The 21,777-nt window shown below is 43.8% G+C and overlaps 1 long non-coding RNA gene across 1 annotated transcript in view; it reads left to right on the forward strand.

Annotated features, from left to right (window-relative positions):
- Positions 1 to 14,517, forward strand: part of LOC143990246 (uncharacterized) — a 33,045-nt gene extending 18,528 nt beyond the window's left edge. The window contains exons 2-3 of the long non-coding RNA XR_013277242.1: positions 8,613 to 8,788; positions 14,425 to 14,517. This is a non-coding gene — a long non-coding RNA (uncharacterized LOC143990246). The remainder of the gene's footprint in view (positions 1 to 8,612; positions 8,789 to 14,424) is intronic.
- The last annotated feature ends 7,260 nt before the right edge of the window (positions 14,518 to 21,777 follow it).

The following is a 21,777-nucleotide window of genomic DNA, read 5'->3' on the forward strand; positions in this document are numbered from 1 at the left end:
GGCGGTAATTAATGTTCTAGATCCTCCTGTTAGATCATCTCTCTTTCATAATTTAACAGGATATTTTAAATGTGAGAAGTGTCAGGTCTGTAATTTGAATAAATTCAAGGCCAGGAAAATTTGTGATTTTGTGTCCAAAGTTACTCATAACAACTATACAGTTGGACACTTCAGCACTTGTAGCACCACGCATATGGTATATATGCTCCAATGCCCATGTGAGCTACAGTATGTGGGACGGACTACCCGTGCATTAAATGTTATGCCTTGTACACACGGTCAGACATTCCGACAACAAAATCCGTTTGATTTTTTCCAACAAATTTTGTACTAAACTGGTTTTCCATACACACGGTCGGACAAAGTTGTCAGAAAATCAGTTCGTTCGGAACGTGATGGCGTTTGTTCATTGCAACGGGACTACGTTCAGGCTAGTAGCCTATAGCTTTGGTCTTTGATCTGAGCATGCGTGGACCTTTTCCATCAGAATTTCTGACCATGTGTACAAGGCAATAGACTTAATGAACATATAGCTAACATTCGCAAGCGTATGCCAAACATAATGTCTCTCGACGTTATGATCTTGTGCACAATAGCGATCCATCTGGCACCCTCTTTATGGGAACTGATCATTTTGTTCCCCATTGTAGGGAGGAGTTAGATCAGGGAGCTGTCTAAAATGGAAACCAAGTGGATATATATCTTTAAAAGTTATGTTCCACATGGTTTAAATATTGATTGGGATGTCAACTGTTTTATAGATAACTCATGATTTAGTTGGTTCCCCCTTTTTCTTGGGTTTTTAACTGGTTTTGTATCTGTAGCACTAACCCCTGAAGGAACTGCTGGTTATTTTTGGGCTTACCGTTACCTTCCGTTCTCCTTGTGACACGTCTAGGAGATGTCCCGTGGTAGATGGCCCAGTAACTTGAGGCTGACAATAGATCCACTTGAATGGATTTTATTTGCTTTAAACTCACTGAACCATTGAACAGTCTTTCAACTTGGGATCAGAGGGTTGAGAAGGAGGTTCAGGTACTCTCAATGTCAAAGTCTATAAACGTTAAAGAACTTGCTTACTTTGACTGCATCCAGAGAATAGCCATTCACAGCTGGAATAACGCTCAGGTTGGACAGTCCCTCTCTCACAAGGCCTAGCAGCCAACAAGGTGCTTATTCAGGAACAAAGTCTTTGTCACAGCCGTTGTTGCAGAACACGTAGGAAACTAAGCTGTAGAACACTTGTAGGATGCCTGGATGTTTCAGCCTGCTTGGCGATATCCACAAGACCGGATTCTCTCGGTTACTGCAGCCCTTCCAGGCTCTTGTCAAGAAAACCAAACTCACATGTGGTGTTCTTCTAAAGAGTCCTCCCCTGGAATGCTTGAAGTACAGTGGGTCTCTCCCGAACCAGAGACGGCACCCAACCACCTCAGAATCCTCCTTTAGTTTCCTTGCCTCGGGCTAGCCAGCCCCAAGGCATTAAAGTCCAGTGGATCCGCACCCCAGGCCATAGCCTTCCTGGGGGCTGGTCAGGAGGACCAGGATCAAGTAGTCAGCACATCATACTGGACTGGAACCCTGAACCACGTGACGTCCGTATCTTAAATACCCTCTCCCAGGGGGCACAGCGAGTGGGGCACTCCCACTGACCTGGCTCCCGAAAGAGAGTAACTTAAGCGCCTGACCAGACCATAGTTCCACGCCCATCACAAGAGACAGTGCCCCCTGTGGCTAGGCTGAACATATCACAGCCCAATCAGACTGACAAAGAAGTCCAATTTAGGCAAATAAACCCAAACCAAACTGTAGTTTGAGTAAAGTTTAACTTTGAAAAACCTATAGCGCGTGCTCTTCAGGAGCCCGCCGCTACATATCTATTTGAGGTATTATCTCTTTATTAGTGAATGTTTTTTAATTTATTGGAGGTTTCTCTCTTATTGGGGTTTCAGCCAAACGCTCATATCTGTAGCCTAAGTCTATAGATCAGTTATGCCGTGACACACAATCGGAATTCTCGTCGGAAAAAGCTCTGATGGTTTTTTCCGACGGAATTATGACAGAATTCGGCTCAAGCTGTCTTGCCTACACACGGTCACATCAAATTCCGATCATTTATAATGCGGTGACATACAACATGTAAGACATGACTAGAAAAAGGAAGTTCAATAGCCAGTAGCCAATAGCTTCTGTCTCTTAGTTGAATCTGAGCATGCATGATTTTTGGCCTGTCGGAATTGCGTACACACGATCGGAATTACCAAAGTTTTTCCGTCGGGAAAATTGAGAACATGCTATCAATTTTTGGCTGGCGGAAATTCGGAGAGCTAAATTCCGATGGAGCATACACACGGTCACATTTTCCGATGAAAAGCTCTCAACGGTCTTTTTCTGTCCGGAATTCCGATCGTGTGTACGCGGCATTAGAGTTCCTCTTTATATTCAATTTAGGAATAATGTTATGTTCTTACTGATCTTAAGGATGTAGTGTTTGTGGCGGATTGACTGTCTATAATAGTTTTAGATGGTGTTTGATATTATTAGTTTTCACCTAATTGTGGCTGCAGAGATGAAGGTGAGGCTTGAATTGCCTTCTTTCTATATTTTTGTTCCTGTCTGCGTGAGAGTGAAGTTTGGATTTCCATTCTCTATTACAACTACGGAAATGAAAACAGGGCTTGAATGCAGAAATGAAAGTAAGGCATGAATTGCCTGTTTTAACTATTTAAAGTGATGGCAGGATATGACACTCATGCCCTGGAAGAAGTCCTCTTTGTGACGAAACTGGTCGGGTAAAGACCTGTTTCCTGCTATCGCATTCTTATGCACATTGCCTGGATGTCCTATATGATGGCTGCGTTTTTGTCCAATGCTGGTTTTATCTGAATTGATGTGATTTAGTGATTGTGTTTACATATGTCCGTTTTGGGAGGCAGATGATGTAGTTGGATTAGGTGCATATAGTATAAATTCTGCCTCCAGTTAAAGCATTAGCAACTCACAGTGTAGATCAACAGCAGGAGGCGGTGCCTTTACACACACAGCAATGCTAGCCTGCCTGACAAGAAGACTTGGGCAGGCAGCTACTGGTGGGTTAGGGTGGCATCGCACACTGGTCCCTCATGCCTAGGCCTTTAGCAAACTATTGGTAATGATGCTGTCACTACATAATTGTATTTTATGGTTCAATATATCAGTGGAAATCTTTCTTGCGTGGTATTTTCCCAATAGTCGCATATAGTGTCAGAGCTAGAATTTCAACAGGCGCAGCCTCGGCTATGTTAGTAAACACATCCCGACAGCTATGTAAGTTAATGAAAAAGACACAGTAAGATTCTCCAGGTACCTAATTTATCACAGCTCGTGTCTGGAATTTACCAGACAACTTATAATCAAAGCTTCACATTCTTAATTCCTAGTAGAGTGAAAGGTTAGATTTTTCCTGTCCTAATATAAATTAAACCTGCAGGACGCCGGAGTTTGCATGAAAAAATTATACCTATTGCCTAAAGAAAAAGGACACAATTTCAAACATACTTGGAGCTCAGTACTAAGTCTGTTTAACAATGTCAGATGGTATAAAATCAAGTCATTGCTGGGTTTTGCAGAATATGGAACTCCAGCTGTGCCGTGTCTGTCTTGATGTCCTCAGCAATATACTGAACATTTAAGATGGACCTTATACCTGATATGGCCCAAAGTTTGTGGACAGCTGACCATTACAGCTCTATGAGCTTATTGGAATCTCATTCCTAAATGATGGTCATTTAATATGAATTTGGCAAGCACCCCAAACATTGCACTAGATTTTGCAGTATGTCTGGGGAAATTTTTGCTCATTCGATAAAACAAGCATTTGTGAGGTCAGGTTGGACAAAAAACACCCACACCAAACTCATCTAATTGTGGACTTGGTTTTGTACACAGAGGCACAGTCATGTTAGAACAGAAAAGGGCATTCCCCCAACTGTGGTGAATGTTGGATGTGCAAAATTGTCTAAAATGTATTTGTTACATATAACTAACATTGAGTAGATTTTTTTCTCAGGAAAAAAAAACGCAATATATTGCACTAACTCTATACACAGTACGTGGTGTATCAAATATCAGGTGGTTGGCAAGCAGTTTGTGTTGCCACTGCATTTTAGCTAGACCAGCTGGTTATGGTGGAAGGCCAGTAGCGACCTACAGAATCAATAAGCCTACTCACTGCAAATAGCATATAGCAGAGAACCCCAAGTCCCCAAAAGCTTCCTCAACTATCTCAACCGCCGACATAAAACTCCTAGGATTTGGGTGGGATGCAATGAACCCACTGAAGCCTGCTCCATGGCCTTTTTCACCACTGGCCTTCTCCATGAGCTTCTCCTCTGCCTGCTGCTGTCTATGCCTCACAAATATGAACTCAGTTTTAAAAGGATGCTGCTGGACCTTCAGGCAGCCAACACCTGGTCCTGTTGCTCAAGTGCTTCTGGTGACATGGCCGGGTGTCTCCTCAGCTGCTCCTGCTCCGTTAAAGGGAAACTCCACTTTGAGGAGGAAAAAAATATCAAATCAAAAGAAAATAATATAGCGTATACAAATGCAACACAAGTCATATTGTAATTGAATGTTAGTGGGTGTGACGCATACAGGCAGTATTCATACCAGTGACAAGGACATTGTACGGTGGAGCAGTAATATACATGACTGTGCACCAGTGCACAAAGCAAGGTCCATAAAGACATGGATGAGTGAATTTGGGGTGGAGGAACTTGACTGACCTGCACAGAGTCCTGACCTCAACCCAATAGAACACCTTTGGGATAAATTAGAGCGGAGACTGCAAGCCAGGCCTTCTCGTCCAACATCAGCGACTGACCTCACAAATGCCTTCTGGAAGAATGGTCAAATATTCCCATAGACACACTCCTAAACATTGTGGACAGCCTTCCCAGAAGAGTTGAAGCTGTTATAGCTGCAAAGGGTGGGCCAACTCAATACTGAACCCTATTGACTAAGACAGAGAAATGCATTAAAGTTCATGTGCGTGTAAAGGCTGGTGTCCCAATACTTTTGGTAATACAGTGTATTTAAAAGGGATTGGTAGCTGTAGCTCAAAACAAACTTTTATTGCCAAAATGCAATGTGTACCAGGCTTTGGGGCTAAGCTACAAGGGCAACTTTCATTTTACACTACTAAGCTTTGTATTCACCTTCTGGCTCAATAATTTCACATTTTTACAAATCAGTTGTAGCCAACAAGAGTTTAGATTGTTCAGTATCATTAAATAAAATCTCTGACTTGGCTTTAACTATTCACACTTGTCTATTCTCCTACAGTAAGGCCTATGGATTGTAATGTATAAAAGTGCAGTTTAAATAATTTATTCCTATGTAGTTAGGTCAATAGTGGCTAGTGGCATGTTACTTTAAATACATATGTGTAAAAAAGGCCCCTCATGGTAAATGAAAACTGGCTTAGAAAATAATGGTCTAGGTATTACATTTGTATGAATTACGCATTGTTTAGGGTGACCAGACATCCCTGGTTTCAGGAGACAGTCCCCAGATTGAGGACAATGTCCCCGCTGCCTGTCTGTCCCCAGATTTGTCCTTGGATTACAGGCTGGTGCTGATGCAGAGCGGGGCTCAGTGGCGTCGCTATGGGGTTGCGGCCCGCACCCGGGTGACAACCGCCAGAGGGGGATACTAGAATTGGCACTGGCCCCGCGGCTCTCTCCTCCTTCCCTTCCGGGAACTCTTCAGCTCCACACGGTGTGTGGGGAGGAGGGAGTGAGGCAGAGACAGGTGTCATGGTCCCACACACCGCAATCGCATTCCTCTCCCCACCGGCTGCACTCACTGTACAATGCTTCCTCCTCGGCTCTGATATGACAAATACACAGGCCAGGAGGAAGAGCCGAGGAAGAGGAGGGAAACCTTGCTACAGCATCTGCCTGGGGGCCGGGGCTGAGGTCTGTAACAACAGGAGTCTTGGGGTACATGATGTTTGGGGGGCTGGTACCAATTATGCTGCCAGGAGTTATTTTAGGGAGGGGGGTGGGGATTAGAGGATATGTACTAGGGGTGCTTTGTTTTGGGTTAGAGAGGACTTGTGCTAGAAGGGGGGGGGCAGATTTGAAGTTTGACCACCCCAGCAAAATTCCATGACCATGCCCCACCTTATCTTAAGGAACTTCTTAAATTACAAAATATATCTCGTTCCCTCCATTCAACTCATTCAAACCTTCTTCAAATTCCAAGAACTAGATTGAAGACAATGGGAGATAGGGCTTTTTGTGCAGCTGCCCCACGTTTGTGGAATGCCCTACCTGACAGTTTAAGGGCCCCTCAATCTACTGATTGTTTTAAAAAGGGACTTAAGACTTTTCTTTTTAGCAAAGTTTTTTGTTCATGTTAGAGGTTTGTTTTTGTTGTGTTGTTTTTGTAACCTGTAGCACTTTGAGATCTTTTGATGAAAAGGGCGTTATAAATAAAATGTATTATTATTATTATTATTAATTCCTCTCCCCTCCCAAAGCACCCCCTAGCACATATCCTCTAACCCTCAACCCCACATACAGTATGACCCCAGTTTTCATTTAAAAAATCTGGTCACCTTAGCGTTGCTTAGCATTCTATTATTATAAATGACAAAATCATTATTAGCCCTTGTACACACGGTTGGATATTCCGATGGACAATGTCCGATAGGGCCGTGTTGTCGGATAATCCCGACAGTGTGTGGGCTCCCTCGGACTGTTTCTGTCGGAGTATCCGACGGACCAAGTTTTCCAGCTGGGCTATAAAATTTTCCGACAACATGATCCGATCGGACTTTGTCCGATTGTGTGTAGAGAATTCCGATCGGACAAAGTGCCACACATGCTCAGATCAAATTCCTAGACCAAAGCTATTGGCTACTAGCCTGAACGTAATCCCATCGTAACGGAATTACGTCATCACGTTCTGAACGATTGGATTTTCTGACAACTTTGTCCGACCGTGTGTATGCAACAGTTTTGGACAAAATCCAACGGATTTGGTTGTCAGAATGTCCGACCGTGTGCACAAGAGCTTTTACACATTATATACGGTATGTACATTCGTTTACACTACTACATTTTTTTTAATGTTTTTGGAGGTAAACCAACCTCTAGACCAACCAACAAAAAGAGGGGTCAGAAGTAGGGATGAGCTCAGGCGTGATCGCATGGAACACGTGCAGAGCCCGCCAGGAAGTCGGCGCAGCGCTGCGCTAATCACAGGCAGTGAGACATTGCCCGATCTCTGCAGCCGCACATCGGGGCAATGTCTGACTGCCTGTGATTAGCGCAGCATTGCGCCGACTTCCTGGCGGGCTGTGCAAGTGTTCCATGCGAACACGCCGGAGCTCATCCCTAGTCAGAAGTGCCTGTGTGAACAAACTTCTGTCATTTCTTACATGTGAAAGATCCTTCCATAAATAGGAATACTTGGATTGCCCACATATTCATGCTGATGGTTGCAGAGGTAGTCATACCTCAACAAAGGAGATTGCTCATGGTATCCATAAAGAAACACAATTTCTGCTAAGAATGGTTGGCTGAGGATGTCTTTGGAGATCCATCCACAGACATAAGAACTGTGAACACCTCATAGATGACTGTACTACCTAGAGGGGTAAGTAAAGGCTGCCAGTGTCCAAAAATGAATAAAAGATCTGTGTATTTTTCTACATAGAAAAGGATGTGAACCTTTAATTCTATTTATTATCCTGACAGAGGGAATATCGAAGTGGGTTTCCGCAAAGTAATGTTTACCAGTTGGAGATTTGTCGGCGTAAAGCCACCCTAAAGCTGTCCATCCATCCTACCATAATAGATTATCTTTTTGCACCTTGAAATGAAGGCTCAAAATGTAATGGCTTGTGTCTGTAGGATATAATCTCATAAAGAGCCAGGAGCCATGAACGAGTGACCACCATTTCATGAGAGACATTCCTGAGGGAGCGTAAGCACAGCTGACCACTTCATCTCATATGACATCCAAGTCTAGCACTCTCACTGGAGGCCAAGAGTTAATTGATGAAAAGGTCAAATTCTCTGTGATCCTGAAAAAAAAAAAACTAATCAGGTTGTAGAGCTTCAAATGAGAATTTCACTCTCACATGGAAGAGCTGGAACGCAGGTGCATGTAATAGTACAAGATGGCCTGGGGGCTTAGAAGGCTATTGCATAAATGAGGTACAAGTAATCAGGCTGATTCCACACCTGTATCAGCTGAGCCTTCACCTTCAGTTGGGAATTATATTACATACGTTATTCTTCACAAGCTTTTCCGCTTTCCACTTAATATTCTGTGTATGCATATACCTCCCAACTGTTTCTGGTTTGGCAGGATAGTGTTTTTGAACATTCACAGAAAGAAGGTTGAAAGGGTGTGTTGTGTTATAAATAGATATATTCAAGGAGGGGCTTTTTTTATAAGGTTTAACCCCTTTTAAAACTAGAAAACAGAAATCCCATGTTCCCACTCTGATGGATTACAGTTTTCTTCCTAAAATTTATGTCTAATCCAAATGGGAAAAACACATATTCAGTACATCGCTTAAATATATGCACATTTACCCATGTTTTGTCTTTTTACAGAAAAATACACATTGGTCTGCCAGAAAACCAGTGAGCTCTTAACGTCTTGTAGTAAGCTGACAACACTGACCCCGCTGCACTGATATCCCAAGTAAAGTTGTCAGCTCCGTCTAGTTGTCTCCCGCCGGACTAAGGAACACCACAATCTACATCTAATTTCATCACATAAGAGGGAGGTGAGTGAGTTAAATATTTGTATAGCGCACAACGCGAACTGAGTCGCCTCAAGGTGTCCTATAGTCTAGCAGGGAAAAATGCCTCCCTGATAACACTGCTTGCAATTTCCCTGGCAGCTCCCATATCCCTAGCCTAACATATTCAATTTAGGGATCATATTGGCAGCTCCCTAAAAATGTTTTGCTGATGTTGACTAATCTTTAAAGGCAGTAAAAATTTGTACCTTTATTATTAAAAGAAGTCAGTTGTTTACGAAACTCAATAGCTCAAGCTTATACTCACAATGGAATATGAGAGAGAAGTGTCTCCCCCCCCACCTCCGTTTGAGGGAAATGTCTCACAAGGCTTGTATTGCAGAGCATTCCTAAAGCCTAGTACATACAGTGAGATTATTGGACAAATGATGATCTTTTTATTTATTTATTTATTTATTTTTGCATGCTAGTCTCCATATAAAAAAAAAACAAATAGGTTCTTGTATGACAGAATAAAAATTTGGAAGTGATGTAATATATTTGTATTGTATTTTGTAAAGCTTACTGATTAAACAAAAATTGTACAATCTGGTATCGTACAAGAAAAATTTTCATGTTTGTCCCTCCGCATAATTTCGGACAAAAGCTGTGTACTAAAAATCAGATTATCGAAAGCTGTATTTTTTGTATGCTATTCTGATCATGTTTACTAGGCTTTTTATTCCTTTTATGCAGCTAATGCTAGTTGGCTGGCTGTCATGCTAATGCTTTGCAAGTCACTAACCTAGAACAAAGCAAAGAGATAAGAATTCCTGAGAATTCATGATACATTTCTGAAACTTATTTACAGTATACATATTTTAGATCCAGTGGCAGCCTGTCCATTAGGGGCACCTGGGCGCCGCCCCCATTATCACGCCACCGCCTCTGTGTAGAATGGCACAGGGGCTCCGATTGGATGCCCATCAGGAGCCAGGAAGGAAGACAAAACAAATGGAGGACACAGGAGCCGCCGCCTGACCCACTGCTCAACCCACCATCCCACAGCTCGCTGTTGTCACTGCCGTCAGCGGGGGTCACAGTGGCATCATATGATGGGGCACAGTGGCTGCATTTAACTGGCACAGTGGCAGCATTTGACAGGCACAGTGGCTGCATTTGATGGGCACAGTGGCTGCATTTGATGTTTGTGTTTTTTCAGTATTTTTCTGAATTTTTTTAGCTTGTTCGTGGCCCCCCCAAAAAAATATTTTAAGCACCAGCCACAACTATTTATATCTGTGACTCAAAAACTCAATTCAACCAGGCAGAAACATTTTTTATAAATAATGCCATCAATTGCAGCCCTAGTACACCCCTTATAATTTGGTCACTTTCACAAGACTGTCCAAGGAAAGAGACTCTGCTCAGTTCCTCCACCCTATTGAAAACAATGGAGCAGCACTGCTATATCGCCGGCAAAGCGCCGCTGCAGGCCAAATAGCGTTGTTTTACCGCCCGGGGCGGCTCAGTGTGAAAGGGTTCTTGGTGCGTCCATCATGCTCTGGAAATCCTGTATCAAAGCCTCACTCTTGATTGAAGTGTTTACATACAGTATACAGAAGAAAACATATATAAAACATCATAAAAAAAACAACTTAAAAAACTAAGGTTCAGTTGACTCAACCCATTATAATTTGGATGCAGCTAATTTGATTCATTGGATACAGTCACTGTTCAGCCAACAAAAAGCTGCACTGCTTCGATTTTCAGATTGGAGGATGTTGGATAGCCATGTACCAAAGGGTAACCCACATTGCTTGAATTTTGCTCAGTGTATGGCCAGCTTTACAAGCTATGTACACTATGGTTATCACAGCAAAATCTCTAATCCCCAAGTATTGGAAGCCCAAAGAAATCCCCTCTTAGAGAATGTTATGAGACTTTTACCAAGTTGTTAGATCTCAAAAAGATGTATTTCTATTTATGAAAAGACCAAAAATATTTAACCAAATTTGGAAACCATAGTTAAACATTAAGAGTGGCAGATTGATGATTTTGGCAAAATTGATTGTATCAAAATTTCTATAGAGTATAAACTTAACCACTTCAATACAGGGCACTTAAACACCTTCCTGCCCAGACCAATTTTGAGCTTTCAGCGCTGTCGCACTTTGAATGACAATTGCGCGGTCATGCTACACTGTACCCAAATGAAATTTTTATCATTTTTTTCCCACAAATAGAGCTTTCTTTTGGTGGTATTTGATCACCTCTGCGGTTTTTATTTTTTGTGCTACAAATAAAAAAATACAGAAAATTTTGAAAAAAAAAATGTTTTTTTTTTGTTTCAGTTTCAAAACTTTGTAAATAAGTACGTTTTCTCCTTCACGGATGGGCACTGATGGGGCTACACTGATGGGCACTGATAAGGCGGCACTGATGGGCACCAATGAAGTGGCACTGATGAGGTGGCATTGATGGACACTGATAGGCGGCACTGATAGGCGACACTGATAGGCGACACTGATAGGCGACACTGATAGGCGACACGGATAGGCGACACGGATGGGCGACACGGATGGACACTGATAGGTGGCACGGATTGGCATGGATGGGCGGCACAGATGGGCATGGGTAGGCGGCACAGATGGGCATTGGTAGGCGGCACAGATGGGCATGGGTGGGCACTGATAGGTGGCACAGGTGGGCACTGATAGGTGGCACAAGTGGGCACTCATTAGCGGCACAGGTGGGCACTCATTAGCAGCACAGGTGGGCACTCATTAGCAGCACAGGTGTTATACTGTACTAATGGATGCCAATCAGTGCCAAACAATAATGCATGCCAATCAGTGATGCCCATTGTGGGCACTGATTGACATCCATTATGGGTACTGATTGGCATCCATTGTGCCTGACTGGCATCCCTGGTGGTCTAGGGAGGATTACCTCTGCTGGGCATCCCTGGTGGTCTGGTGGCGTCCCTGGTGGTCCAGTGTGGGCATCCTCAGGGGGGCTGTGCTGATAATCGATCAGCACAGACCCCCCCTGTCAGAGGAGCAGCCGATCGGCTCTCCTCTACTCGCGTCTGACAGACGCGAGTGAGGAAAAGCCGATCACCGGCTCTTCCCATTTACACTGTGATCAGCCGTGATTGGACACGGCTGATCACGTGGTAAAGAGTCTCCGTCGGAGACTCTTTACCGAGATCGTAGTTGCCGGGTGTCAGACTGACACCCCGCAACAATGATCGCCGCGATGCGCGCCCCCGGGGGCGCGCAGCGGCTCATAATCCTGATCACGTCATATGACGTCCGGTTAGGATTATGAAACCACTTTGCCGCCGTCTATTTGTAATAGGGCGGGCGGCAAGTGGTTAAAGTGGATGCAGGGGCGGACTGACCATTCAGTCACTCGGGCACTGCCCGAGGGCCCCGGGCCACTAGCGGGCCCCATCAGGGTTGCCAGCATCAGTAAAACCAGGGACAGTATGTAAAAATCTGTATTTTTTTTTTTTACATCTGTCTCTGAAATGTCCCTTACTGACATCCTTTTGGTTAAAGCTGCCCCGCCTCTCCAGTACCTTTTCAGCCAATAGAAACATGTCTGTGTATACTGTGTGATTATATACTGTGTGTGTGTGTTTGTGTATACTATGTGGTCCCATAATCTCTGATTGCCTGGGGGACCCATAATCTCCTATTGCCCGGGGGCCCCATGAGTTGTCATTCCGCCCTTGAGTAGATGTAAATCCTCACATATACCCAGTGAGGTGAACAGTCTCAGATGATACACGGAGATTAAACAAATCTCCCTGCATAAGTTTTACATGTATATCTGCTGTCTTCATCTTTCTATACTGTTTAGAAAGGGCAGCTCATTTTAGTAGTTTCAATTCCTCATTCTGCACTGTGAGAAAAATCTTGGATTACACTAGGAGCAGCTGATTGGAAAAAAGAGCAAACACCCCCCCTCCAGATAGGCAGAGACTTTTAGAGCTGTCCTGTGAGTAGAGCAGCTTTCTGCAAATCTATTTATAGCACCCAACCTGACACAAAATTCAGACTGGTTTTATCACATGTGTCAGAGAACTTATCAGAAGTTATCATGCTGATAACAGAAGAATTGAGCAGGAGAAAGCCACAGGAATGATGCTTGAAGAGAGATAAGAAAACACTTCAGATATATGCGTGCAGCAAAAAATTTTATGAATCGGGTTTACATCCACTTTAACATATATTTTGCATTTTAACCTCTTATGTGAAACTTGCTTTTAAAAATTCACTTTTTTTGTTTGCTTTTTTAGATGGTAATTTTTTGGAGTTTTTTTGGGGGGCGTGGGGGGAGGGGGGGTATTTGGGATTGTTTATTTCATTTAACATTGTTTGTATTCTTATTTTTTATTTTTATTGTTATATGTCTTTTTTTTCCACTGCCTTTCCTCTCAGTCAGGTGATTTTCTTTGAGATAGATGAAAGGATCTATAACACCTCAGGTTATTTTTGCAGTATGTTTAAACATATATACGGTATTCTCTACTAACATATTTTGAACCGTTCTTCTTTCAACTATCAAAATCTTCAATAACTCATCCTTTCTTTGCTGTTCTTATAATAGATACCCCAAGGTTTTACAAACTTGAAGCACAGTTGACACCCATTACCTTTATAGCATAGATAATGTGTATACGTCTTGCATTTGAGCAACGTTTTACCCTTAGGCTGGGTTCACATATAAGCAAATTGGATGCATTTTAAACCTCATCCAGTTCACATGACATGTGAATGTGACTGGCTCTCAATGGAGCCGGTTCACAGATGTCCAGGGTGGCCGCGGCGTGGTTTCAAAAAGGGTCCTGTGCGTTTTTGGGTCCGGTTCACATGTGAATTCAGGCAACATTTCGCACTTGAACCAGTGCAAACTGGACTTCAGACTGCAAACTGCAGCCACACAAATGTGAATCTGATCTTATGGAATGTATATTACTTTATAATCAAGCAGTAATTTGTCTTCTGTACCCCATTACCCTTCCATTTTTCCATCCAGAATTTTCTCTTCTTTTTTTTACACTTCTTGAACATTTTATATAACATTGTGCTTGGATTAAACAATATTTTGTCTCTTTTTTTGTGATGTGGAGCCTTAGGCCCCTTTCACACTGACGTCCCGTTCAGGCCCACCTGTCAGTTTTTCAGGCGGACCTGAATGGGTGCTCCATAGAGCTCTATGGAGCGTCGGATGTCAGCGGTGACATGTCCGCTGACATCCGACCCGCTCCGTTCCAAAAAAGTGTAACGGAGGAAAAAGCTATTTTTCCATCCGTCTGCGGATCGGATCGGGTGACGACGGGCACTGCGGTCCATCGTCATCCGATCTCCCATAGGGGAGAGCGGCGCTGTGACAGGTCTGTCCCTGCGCAGTGTGCAGAGACGGACCTGTCATCTCCCTGCTCAGCGGGGATCGACGGAGTGATCCCATCCACATCACCTGGTGGCACCACTCCCCCTTGTGACATCACCGATCGGTGCATGATGGGTCAGTGACGTCACAAGGGGGCAGTGTCACCAGGGGAGATCGCTGGGTGACCTCGTCCCATAGCTATTTAAGAAATGACACATGGCGGAGCAGGTAGACCGCAGGAGCATTCATAGTGAGCGTATTTTTCTTTCCTTTTTCAGGTCCTGTGGTGGCAGCGGGCATCATGATTGACAATGGATCTACATCGGGGGATATTATTTTTTGATTTTTAATAAAAAAATTGTCAAACACTGTCTTTGTGATTTTTTTTTTCTTCTACATGATACTTTTTTTGGTGAATGAGTAGGAGTACAATGTATGTCATACTGATTCACATGGGGGGGGGGGGGGGGCCAGGATCCGGTAACCCCTTGTTAAAGGGGGCTTCCAGATTCTGATAAGCACCCTGCCTGCAGACTGCCACAACTACAGCCCAGGCAGAGCCCCCTTATCCCAAAGCGCCATACCAGGGCATATAGCCTGGTATGGTTCAGAAGGGGGGTGCACTTGCTCGTTCCCACCCATCCCCTTACTTGCGGGGCTGCATGCTTGGATATGGGTCTTGTATGGAGCAGGGAACCCGCTGATAGCTGATGAGTCATCCATTGTTAAGGATGAGACAGCCGGCTTCTCGGTCCACTCCTTAGCAACCACCTCAATACGGTAAATTACTGCATGAAAAAAATGCAGTAACTACCGCTCAGTTGAACAAATACCACATTTGTTATTTAATGCAAAATTCTTCATGAATTGCACTTTCAAACCTGATTTACCGCAAGCGTTATTTTACCGCATTTTACTGGCTATTGTGGCTAAACCTAAGGCCCCATATATCAAATAATTTGACCACCAGTGCTCTAATGAGATCCTGGGGATTCCTTCTTTTACATTATTCTTTTTACATGCTCACCAGTGTCTGCCGATAACTTCATCATGGCATAAAAGGAAAGCTGAACTGGTATGACCTTTATATCATGGGTTTTTATATTGGGTTATCCATGCCAATGAAGGGGATATGGTACTGAATCTTTGAATGTTAGTTAAACAGTTAAAGAGTAATTTATGAATGAAAGCTACACTAGTAACACATTAATGCAGAGGAGGACCTGAGCTATAAAAATGATAGCTCAGTCCTACAGATTGCAACAGGTACAGAGCTGGTGACTATCATACTTGACAGTACAGTAGAGTGTCTCTGGTTGCACAAGGAGAGCCGTATTGTAATCTTCAGAACACAGTTGTGTAATGCAGAGATGGGAGTTGCTCCCACCTCAGCTTTGCTCCCCCACAGCAGGGCACCCAAGGCAGATAACTCTGACCCGGCCCAGCCCCGTTGATGATGATGATCTCAACACTCTGGTAAAAGGGTTATACGGACATATTATGCAATCCACTGGGAATGCATGATTGTAAAAAGAACTCTTTGTAGGATCCCCGCACAGTTCTCAAAGGGCAGTAACAGAAAAGAGAACAGACAAAAGTAAAACTTTACAAACTTGCTTGATCGGCTAAGTGGTTTTAAAAGCGCACATATTCTCTGAGTTTATCTGATGCTGTACAGTAAAAAAAAGGTATTTTTATTTTTTTAATCAGAAAGAATCTCAAGTTATTCTTAGAACTTTTCTTTTGATGATGTTACTTTACACATTGGGAAGATAAAGTCCTCTGCTGAACATCACAATCTTTTAAGAGATAATTGCTAATTTTTAAACGATGTGTTTTTATTATACAAAACTATCCTCTACCATTTTTACATAACCTGCTACATATAAAATTATCTCTGATATTGAGTATGGCTGGGCGAAGGGAATATATACATTCAAGTGATAAGTGATTGCCAAGTTGAGTAATACAAAATAGCTATTGTGTTAAAATTCAGCTGCAGGATGTTTCAATCAGCCTAATTAGTCTTGTTTCCTTAATTTAAATATGTTGTTTAAAAATCTGTTTGGAAGATTTAGTGAAATACATAAAATGTGTGGCTTAAAATAAAATTAGTGCTTAAATCAGAATAGTATTATGAGCTTTGTTACTGTGCCACGTGTCAGAACTAATTAAGCTGGCCCACAAATACTGTCATTAGAATGTTTTATCTTTTGTTTTTCAAGAAGAAACCTATTCAAGCTTTTTAGAAGTGGTGTCTAAACATCCCTAACTATGTCATACATTATGCAATCTTTGTTGTTGGTGTGATGTTGTCACCCTGGCGCCTATTATTTTATCAAGCCTTATGTAATGCTGCTAACAATACTGCTAACAATACCTTAAAGCAACTATTTTGGCTATTTTAAAAAGATGAAAAAAAAATCTCTGCAAAGCAAACCATTACTATACCTGGTCCATTATCCAACTGCTGAACTTTGCTGCGGTAATAAGATAAGAGATAGAAACAGTGCTGACTTACACTGGTCTGGTAACACAGAGACTGGTTTGGTGATCATCAGGAACGCGGTTGACATCTGCACTGGTCTGGCAACCCTGGCACTGTAATACTATTGCTGGCTACACTTGTCTTGTGACGCTGGGACTGGTGTGCTTGCCATCAGGAACACTGTTGATGGCTGCACTGGCCTGGTAACCCTAGCACCTGTGTGGAAGTGATCAAGAATACTATTGCTGGCTGCACGTGTCTTGTGACATTGGGACTGGTGTGATGGCAATCAGGAACACTGTTGATGGATGCACTGGCCTGGTAACCCTAGCACAGTGATGGTGAACCTTGGCACCCCAGATGTTTTGGAACTACATTTCCCATGATTCTCAACTACATTGCAGAGTGCATGAGCATCATGGGAAATGTAGTTCTAAAACATCTGGGGTGCCAAGGTTCGCCATCACTGCCCTAACACCTGTGTGGAAGTGATCAAGAATACTATTGCTGGCTACACTGGACTGGTTACACTGGGACTGATGTGGCAGCAATCAGGGACTGTGTTGCTGGCTGCATTCAACCCCTTCAAGAGTGTGGAATAATGGTATTCCCTGTTGTACTGTGGTTTTCTCCATTGGCCCCTATGTCACCACAGCAAAAAAAGGAAGGAAACCCAATGCACAGTGGTGGACCAGGCATCTGACACATTTGGAAATGTGCCAGATGCTGAAGATTTTTCAGCAAGATTATCTCTTCAACCCAGGAGAGTTAAGTGGCAGTTCAGGGGAGTAGGACAGCTTAATATTTATGGATTGCTATGCAGGAAGACCTTTATTTCATCTTTATAAAATAGCAATAGAGTAACTTTAAAAGTAAGGGTTGGGCACTCTTAGTGGTTCCAAGTGCTATCTGAATTTCCATTGAGGAGATTTTTCTATAGTATTTTATATGTTGTCTGTTTTCCCACAAAGGGGATTACTCTTCTTGCCCAGTTTAGTCTAACAACCATCACCTGGACAGGAAGTGAGGAAAAATCTTCCTCATGGGGTTATAAATAGCAAAAAAATCAGGTGTGTCTTTTATGTGTGCCCTTACAGGTTCACCATAATGGCATTCTCACCAGCTTATACATAGCTTTTCATTCATCTGGGAACACATAAAAAATACCCGATACTTCATGTATGGGGGGCAAGGGATTGCTCTTCTTCCCTTGAGATGTGTGTGGTAAAGACTAAAAATGAATAAAAGTGGCGCTTTCTCAGTGAACAAAGTATTAATGCTAAAATAAATAAATAACTAATTCATCAATGGCAAATAAAGTGCTAAGTGCAAATAATCCTCAATCCAGAAATAGATGCAAAGCCTTCACAGTGAAAATAAATATAATATATAATCAAATAATAATGCAATAATAATCGATAATAAATATATTAACTTTTACATCACCTACTCATTACGTCACCAATCGCATGACTTCATGAAGAGTATGAAGTCACGTGAGCGGTGATGTAACACACGTGGAGGAGGCGGGAGAACGTCACTTCCGGTCGCGGCCAAGACCGGAAGTCCCTGGCAATTATATATTAAATTCATTTTCACTGTGAAGGCTTTACATATATTTCTGGATTGAGTAGTATTTGCACTTCACACTTTATTTGCCTTTGATTCATTATTTATTTGGTTATCATTACATTTGAGGATTTATTTATTATAGCATTAATACTTTGTTCACTGAGAAAGCGCCACATTTATTCATTTTTAGTTATCACTGTGTGGGAACATATCTTGTGTGTGCAGCTACTCACTATTAATTAGTTTTTGGTTTGTGCATTAATATATTCTTTTATCATTTGTGGTAAAAAGACCAGCTGCTGAAAAACTCACATGGGTTCAGGTAAGCTTCAAGTCATCACTAGAAGTATGTATAAAGCTATTGGTCTTCTCTCCTGGTGGCCCAATGGAGCAGCAGATGCTGCTGGTGCTGCTGCAATTAGAACAAATTTGCTGCTTTGCCATACATAGGAAAAGCATAGGTTCACTTTAAAAGGAATGTAAAGGATATTTCAGAAAAAGAAAACCCTCATTTTTATTTTTGTTAGATTTTCAGTTTGATGTATCTGAAATATTACATATTACCCTGTTTCCCCGAAAATAAGACCTAGCGTGATTGTCGGTGATGGCTGCAATATAAGCCCTACCCTCCAAATAAGCCGACGCTGTTTCCCTGAAAATAAGACCTACAAATCTACAATGACTTTAACTGGGGCTTATTTGGGGGGTAGGGCTTATATTGCAGCCATGACTGACAATCACGCTAGGTCTTATATTCGGGGGAAAAGGGTAGTGTAGCACTCACCCCCGAAGAAGCTGCTGGTTTTGTTGGGCTTACCATTACCTTCTTGATCTCGCCTCCGTCTAGGGGTTTCCCGTGGCAGATGGCCCAAAGAATTTCAGAAACTGACACTGGATCCTCTTTTTGGGATATTTATTGAAAAGGTAACACAGTTTCTTAATGAAGGGTAGAGGGTTAGGAAGAAAGTTCAAGTACTTTTTGGAACTGCAAAAATAGGAAGTCTCTCACTATAAAAATCCAGAGAATTACTGTTTCACAACTGAATTCTTACAACCACCGGATAGACCTCCTCTCACTAGGCCTAGCAGCCGGTAGGGTGTTAAGTAAAGCAAAGTCTCTGCCACAGACTTGAATGTAGAACACTGAAGCAAAAGTCTCTGCCACAGACTTGAATGTAATTGAGGGACATAGATAAATTTAGAGAACTATGATACGGTACCAGTATCTCTCAGCGATACCGTATCAGTATAGATCCACAAAGTGTCCCTTCAACTGAGCCTCCAGGCTCCCTCTGAGAAACCAGCCTTACGCATGGCCTTCTCCCAAAAAGTCCTACCCTGGATGCTTCTCCAGTTGCTGGGCCTCTCCCTAAATGAGACAGCACCGGACTACCCTAGAATCATTATGGCCTTATATCCCATTCAGGCCTGTCCCAGCAGTTGCTTCGCCTCGGGCTATCCAACCCCAAGACTCGGAATTGCATGGATCCGCACCCCAGGCCAGGAGAGCCATAGGGGCTGGTCAGGAGGACCAGGACAGACAGCTCTTCTGGACCGGAACCCAGAAACACGTGATGACAGTACCTTAAATACCCTCTTCCAGAATGCACAGCAAGACGACACTCCCACTGGGCTGGTTCCGAGAGAAAGAAGGGCATTCAATGCACCCAACTAGACTGCGTTCTACCCCTTACTGGTGGTGACAGCGACACCTGCAGCCAAGGAGAACTCAGTGCAATCCAGCTAGACTGGCACTGAAACCATAATTTGGCAAAATTAGCCCTAAAACCCAACTGTGGTTTTAGGAATATAAATTTTTTTAAACAAATAGCGCATGCTCTTCAGGAGCCAACGCTACAATAGTATGACAGCTGGTGAGCTGACATACCCGAAGCCCATCCTCACTGGTGAGTTTTAAACAATGACACTTGATTGAAATTTGGCCGGTTCAGCAAGAGCCAAATTTCAATTCATCTATGGGTAGACTAGTTGTATTGAAGTCGATCTATTGATTAAATTCAATTAAATGTAACTTTTCCTATGGTTACTACTTCTGGCTATATCCTGCTACAGTAATCATTCTGTTCTAAAGTCAGGAAAACATGTGCTGTGATTTCTTGCTGCCTCATAGGTGGCTGTCCAGTGTGCATGCGTGATCTGCACTGTGCTTTGTGAATGGTCCCGTAGCCTTCTGGGACCTATGACTTGTCCCAGAAGGTTTCTGAGAGGGAGGAGGGGAGGAGAACCACACCACAACAATCTAACCAGAAAAGAGAGCGTGTACCTGTCAAAACCAGGTACCTGCCCTCCCTCCACAAAAAAAGGCCAAAAATAGAGGAGGAGGGGAAGGAGGACATAAAGTGTTTTAATTATTTTATGAGGGCTGCAAACAAGCATGAAGGCAGTGCTGGACTTTCTTATTAGAAAGCTCATCATTTTTGCAAATGGGGTATCATGAATACCTACTTTATTAAACAAAAAAAAATCAATTGTACATTTTTTAAGTTATTTTAAAATTTTTGGTTTTTATTAAAATAATACCCCATGATCTTGCAATAAAGATTATTTTTTAGGAACTTGCTGTTATAGGGGCAACACTCTGTCACTGTCTCCCAATTTTGTTCTTATCTGATAGAGAAGCACGGATTAAGAATGCAATGATATAAGGAGTGCTGGACATGACAGTGTGGATGAGGGACACAGAGGGTTAAGCTTTATGGGTGGAGTTCAGGAAAAGGTTTGCAGGAAACAAGTTCAGTGTAGGGGAGGGGTCACATAAAAGGGAGAGGTGTGGCTTTAAGGAATCATTCGGAGCCCAGTGTGACACAGAGGAGGCAGTTTTTTCGCTGCTCCTCTGCTATGGCGGACCTCGAGGGACTCTTCGCGCGGCTGTGACGGGCGGCGGAGGTGCACGGTGCGGACTGGCTGCGGGAACGTGTGGGTGACCTGACGGACGGCGATGTGGACGGCGGCGGGACAGGTGAGGTTCCACTGCGCGCGCGGAGGTCTCGGCCTCCGGCGCGTTTTTCTCCTGGGCCTACTCCTCGGCCGCCTCGTGACTCCCGGAGCCCGGGGGTGGACCGATCGGTCCCCCCGGCAAAACGGCAGGTTATCGGCTCCCCCCGGTCCGGGCGGTCGTTACGCCGCCGAACGGAGGGGGGCGGGGCTTCATGGCCGCATGGAAATGGCGCCGGGACCGCACGGGGCCCGGTGGAGGTGGGGGGGAGTGTGGATGGCTCTGGGTCAGCAGGCCAAGGGGGGGGGGGTGCACGTGGCGGGGGATCTGCGGCAGGCTGGGTCTGGGGCCAGCATCCGCGCGGTGGGGGGGAAGGGGGCGCTCCGGGGGGGTCGCATGCCGGAGGGGGGGGAGGGTGGGTCGCAGAAGGCTGCCAAGGTGCCTGGCAGGGCTGGTTTTAGACGCCGGCATGCCGGGGGCGGCGGGGGGAGGAGGACATTGCCTGCAGTCCCGGATCGCAGGGACCGGATGGACCGCGCGGAGCACAGGGGGATTGCCGCGTCCCCGGTGCGCGTTGGAGAGGTCGGTTCGGAGAGCGAGCTGTCCCAGGAGGAG

The sequence above is a fragment of the Lithobates pipiens genome, unplaced genomic scaffold (assembly GCF_037356315.1).
Source record: "Lithobates pipiens isolate NorthernLeopardFrog02 unplaced genomic scaffold, aLitPip1_a1.2 Scaffold_18, whole genome shotgun sequence".
In the NCBI taxonomy this organism is placed as follows: domain Eukaryota; kingdom Metazoa; phylum Chordata; class Amphibia; order Anura; family Ranidae; genus Lithobates; species Lithobates pipiens.